The following is a 5,894-nucleotide window of genomic DNA, read 5'->3' as shown; positions in this document are numbered from 1 at the left end:
TATATGGTGTTTAACGTTTATAATTAATAGTTTTATTTACAATTTCTTTGTCAAGTGCATCGTAAATTAACATATCATTTAATAAAAGTATTAAGATTGATTATAAATTCTTATGATTTAAAACAAAGATTTATTGAATGATATTGATATGTAATTATCCAATTCACATAAAAGGCTGCATCATTGCCACAGTTTATAAGATTAGCTCATACTCACATAAATAAAATAGAAAATATAAGTATAAAAGGTCAAATAAGAAAAAAGTGTACATTATTAAGAATGAATTGAAGTTATTAGAAGGTTGATTCCAAATTCTAATATGCCCTAACTATCTTTTCACTAAAATGTACTTTTGATTTGTGTGTGTATTTCTCACCCTCAACTCTACATGAGTTTCGTTGCCTTTATGGAGTCCAAAATGCATTATGTGAAAGTTAGACGCATAATAAATTATAGGAAAAGTATAGGAACTAAGTGTGTAATCAGCCAATAATTGAACAACTTAATTAATTATAATTATTAATAATTAATTTTTAAATTTTTAAATTTAAAATTTAAATAATTAGAAACTGATTAATTAAACTTAATTAAAAACTATAAAAACCTTCTCATTCTCTTGTATAGTAACCTACACACTCCCAACAATAATACACACAGATTCTCTCTCTCAAAAAGTTCGTCGCCGAAGAAGTAAAACCTGAAAGCTCATAAACCTGAAAGCTGAGAAAAAGGAGGAAACTTTTTTATAAATCGGTTCTTCCAGTCAAAATTTGGACAACAGTGTTGTCTCATCGGACACCACTGAGATGGAGAAATCAAAGGCAAGTTCTGGCGGCGGCGGCGGCGGAGGTGGAGGTGCTATCAACGGTGATGGTGGTGATCAGAATCTGAATGGTGTATTCAACCAAGATGGAGGTGCAAACACTGTTGTGTCAGTCCCTAACTGTAATTACAAGGCTCAGGTGGGTCAGATTTGAAATGGGTTTGATGAAAACGGTGTCCAGGGTCAACAGATGGTGGTCAATAATGATGGGTATGTTGGGTATGTTGGGATTAATGCGATAAGGAATGGGGAGAACTGTGATGAGAGTTATAAGAGGGAGATGAGGGATTTGGAGGAGCTTTCATTTTGTCAAAGTTGAACCCCATGGCTGAGGAGTTTGTGCCGCCGTCGCTCGCCAACAGTCACGGTTACTTGGCTGGTCCTGGTGGTGCTGCTGGTTTTGGATTCGCCAACAATTTTGCGATGTCGATAGAGGTGGTGCAGTTTTGCGAAACGTACAATCTAGTTCAGTTTTAGGAGTTGTTCAAGGAAGAAGGAGTGGTGGAGCATGGGCTGTTTTTGAACAATCATAAAAATATATAAAAAAAATCTATTTAATATAAAAAAAATATCCTAATGCTTAACAAAAGAAATGTCCAGTTATAGAATTTAAAAAAAAAATCATATAATTCTTAAAAAAATAGAAATATCCACATCACACTACAACAAATTCAGGCTGAGGCAACCCTTTGAAAACGTTGCCTATAATACGAAAAAGTGTTGCCTTTGATCAAAGGCAACACTTTCCGACAAAACGCAACGCTTTTTAGGGGGTTGGCTATACGGCCGTTACCTTTGGTCTAAGGCAACGCTTTTGTATATCAAAGGGAACCCTTTTTATGGCAACATTAAAAAAACGTTGCCTTTTCTACAAAAAAAAGTAACTCCACAAAAGGGTTGCCTTAGGGGACCCAAACACAACGCTTTAGATAAGACTTTATAGCAACACTTTTTACGAGTTGTATTTTCTAATATATAAAGCAACACTTGTCCAGATTTTTTTAAGTTGCCTTTTCATATACCTAAAGCAATACTTATATAAATTTTTTCTGGTTGTTTTTTCATATACCTAAAACAACACTTGTCCATGTTTTTTTTAAAGTAATATATTTTTCACCTTTGTTATATGTATATGACATTTGAAGAATATATAGCACACACTAATAATATTTAAATATTTAAATTCAATTTAATCAATATAAGAAAAATAAGCTAATAATATATATTGCATATATATAGAAAGGTCTTCCAAGTGTCAATTAACATACTTGCTAAGTTACGAAGTCAAATAAATAAACATAAGTAACAAAATATATATTTTTCCTGCTGTGCGATATTGCAAATTTGGCAATGCACCTTGCATGTGTATTTCATCACCAATAAGGTAGTAATCAACACACTTACATCCCTTGAAAAAGGAACCTAATTCTAAATCTCAGCATACCAACTAATAGAAAACTATAACCGAACTACTTTCTTGAGATCCTGTGGTGCTATTCACAAAATTCGATGGTCACAAGTAGGATATCAACTTGTTTCCATTTGTTTCCCACCTTTCTCACCATTTGATTTTGTTGCTTCAGAACCATTGGCATCTTCAGGGGGTGGTGGCAATGTTCTCTTCACAATCTCAACTATTTCTGTGAGCTCTTCATCCGAAAAATGAGTATCATAACACTCTATGATCTATGTAACAAAAGCAAAGCACACCAAAACTCTAATTAGAACTACTCAAATAAATGCTAAACACAAGTGAAGATAGATAACAAACTCAAAAGCATATCACCGAGTTCATCAATTGTCAATGTCAAACATAAAAATGACATAACATACCAGAGTGATTCTATGGCTTAATAATTCATGCACCATCATAATTACTTTTCTCATTTCAAAACAAATGCAACCAATCAAGAATTGACATACCCCAAATTCACATTGAACAAGAAACTTAGAAGACAAGGTTTTGTCATTTATGTTATAGGCTACAAGGACTTAGATCATGGCTTTTAACACTTTCCAAGAACTCATTGAAACAAATGCAACCAATCAAGAATTGACATACCCCAAATTCACATTGAACAAGGAACTTAGAAGACAAGGTTTTGTCATTTATGTTATAGGCTACAAGGACTTAGATCATGGCTTTTAACACTTTCCAAAAACTCATTGATGCTCTCTCTTGTTTGATCACCAGCAGCAGTATCAAAAGTAAAAGGACTGCTTTGTAGTTGAAACAAGACTGACAAAAAGAAAATCATACCATGTTCGTCCAGTCTGATAGATGTTCCCCTACAGAAACTAGAGCCTTATTGCAATGCAGCATGAGAAGACACTATGCCAGCTTTATTGATTTGATCCTTGAAGAATCGTAGCTTCCGTGACATTTCCGCACATTGCTTTACCTGCCAAAAGTGGATTGTGTTATCCATTAATAACAGAATGGACAACAAATAAAAAATATTATTTAAAAAAGAAAAAAGAAAGTCATTACTTCTGAAGATAGATAACATATATCTAGTTCAGTAAAATTATAAACTAAAAATTACAGGAAAGCACTAAACAAATGTTAAGAGCATATTAGCATAAAGAACGTCAACAAATTGAAACATAAATAAATGGATAGCAACATAAAGAACGTCTTATGAGCAACAAGAACAAGATCCAAAGAATTCCAATAATGTTAAGAGCAAGGATAGTTCAATATATTACGTATGCACATGAAGATGGAAATTGCGAAAGTTATTTATGTTATGAGAAGCACTAACATTGTCTTTCTTAGTTTTCAAAATACAGCACTAACATAGATACATAGTAGTAACAAGTGCAGAAAATTAGCATTAGCATAATAAACAAGGCAAAGAAAAGTTCTAACTTCATTCATGGTTATGCTGAGTGAGGTTCCACCAACTGACCTTCCTTTACAACTTTGCGATGATCCAACCCAACAGAATCGAAATTTAGATGTGGGAAAAGGTACCGAACTTGATCAACAGCGTTCTGAAACGACATCTTCATCGATTTGTTCCATTTTTTAAGAAATGTTCCACCACATCTTAATTCTGAGCCAATGTTAAGCTAATATACAAAGGTATTTGTGAGAATAAATAGCATGAAACTTTGTAGTGCCTTTTTAAATTAAAAAAATAGAAAAAATGAGGCTTAATCATCCATTTAGTATTCAAATTATAAAATGGATTTTTTAAATCCAAACAATTTAATAGTAAATAACTAGCAACAAACCTATGGCTAGTTGAAACAAATGAACATGCCAATTAATCACCATGCCATGACTAATAAACACCTCTAAAAAGTTATTTTACAATTCAAAACACAATTACACAAGTTCTATGTAAAATTTGCACATACCTCAAAAACATTAGAATACCTCAGAAGGTTTAATACCCCATTAAAACACTCGCAGTCGAAATTGAGGCAAGCCGTATGCTCCAGCGGCTAGAATTCCCAAGCTACACCACATATTACATTAGCTATCTCCCTACAAGACAACTATGATGATATATATGACATCAAATAGCAGTCAAGAAAACTAAAGAAAAAAACAGACACCCTGAAAATTAAAATTTTAATAGTGTCACAAACTTCCTTTTCGTTCCTTCTTTCTTGTTCTTTTCCCTTTAACTTGAATCCTACTGAAAAGCAGTAAAAAACTTGAAATTCAACAAAATATCAATCAAGCCAATCCATACAAATTGAAATTCCAGACTCAAGAATCATAGTAGCATGCTTAATTACCTATGAACTAAGACAAATGCTGATAAGAAATCCTAATTTTAATCTAAATTAACCTAATTAGCAAAAATAAGTTTGACTAAATAAAATCACTAAGTAAAAATTAAAATCTAACTAAAATCTAATGAATTAAATCAGAAAACAGCAAAATTGGTTTTTGCAAAAACCTGAAAATTGAAGAACAGAGTAACAAGAAGGCAGTGGTGAGGAGGTTACAGTTGAGGGGTGGTCGCCGTGTTGCCAGAGCAATAGACCAGCAGAGGGGTAGTCGCCGTGTTGCGTCAAAGCTCGCCAGCGGAACAGAGGTTGCTACGGTTCTACATGCATCTCCGGTTCGCGAAGAGGAGGATGCGAGAAAAGAGAAGAAGAGGAAGAAGGAGAAGAGAAGGAAGAGGGGTTTCTCGCCAGTGGTGGTTCGGCGCAGAACGAGGAGCGCACCGCGCCGTCGCCCTGGAGAAGCCCGCGTGGAGGAGAGAACCGCACCGTCGCCGTGGAGGAGAGAACCGCACCGTCGCCGTGGAGGAGCTGCTGTCGCCATTAATGTCGTCGATTATTAGAGCTGAGTAGCTGACAGTGGAGAAAGGAGAGGAAGGGTTCGTGCGTGGGTGTTACTGGTGGCTTGGACGCTTGGTTATTCAAGGCTTAGGTATTCTCTTTCAAATGAACTCATAAACAAATATGTTTTTTTTTTTTAAGTTATTTGATAGAAAAAATAATTGGTGGAAATATGATTAAAGGTTTCTCTAAAAGTTTTAATTATGAACAATTTTAGGTAGTCTTTTATAAATATTATTTGTTAAATTTTTTTGACAACCTTTATAAAATGTTGCATTTTTATTTAAAATTGTTGTCTTAAAGTTTTTATATTACAACATTTTGTAAATGTTGTTTTAGATATCAAAGACAACTTTTTTTATGGGTAACCAAAAATTTTGTTATCTTTGCCTTACTCAAAGGCAACTCGTCAAAGATGTTGTCTTTGCCTATTTAAGGCAACTTTTGTTAAATGTTGCTTCGAATAAGAGTTACCTTAGACCAAAAATGTTGTAGTGTCAGTAATACAAAAATTCAAAAAATACATTAAAAAACATCTATTTAGTATGAAAAAAAAAAGCATCATAATGTTTAGCAAAAAAAACATCCATGTATATCAACTTACCTTTGTTAAGATGGATTTCGAAATCAGATCTATTAAAAAGTTGGCAGAAGTTGGCTGGACCCTAGTTGGTTTCCTAGCAGAAGTCTAAATTATAATAAAACATTAGACACTAATTTTAAGTTAGACACAAATATTATCTTTTATTAGTCTAGCAAAACTAGT

At 33.6% G+C, this 5,894-nt stretch overlaps 1 pseudogene; it reads left to right on the top strand.

Moving 5' to 3' along the window:
- The first annotated feature begins 749 nt into the window (after positions 1-749).
- On the top strand, positions 750-1,300 carry LOC148571273 (uncharacterized; annotated as a pseudogene).
- Positions 1,301-5,894: the final 4,594 nt, after the last annotated feature.

This window comes from Arachis ipaensis, chromosome B3 (assembly GCF_059453495.1).
Source record: "Arachis ipaensis isolate K30076 ecotype BB chromosome B3, ASM5945349v1, whole genome shotgun sequence".
NCBI lineage: Eukaryota > Viridiplantae > Streptophyta > Magnoliopsida > Fabales > Fabaceae > Arachis > Arachis ipaensis.
The sequence above is the reverse complement of the archived record's forward strand: the minus strand, read 5'-3'. Positions and strand labels throughout refer to the sequence as shown.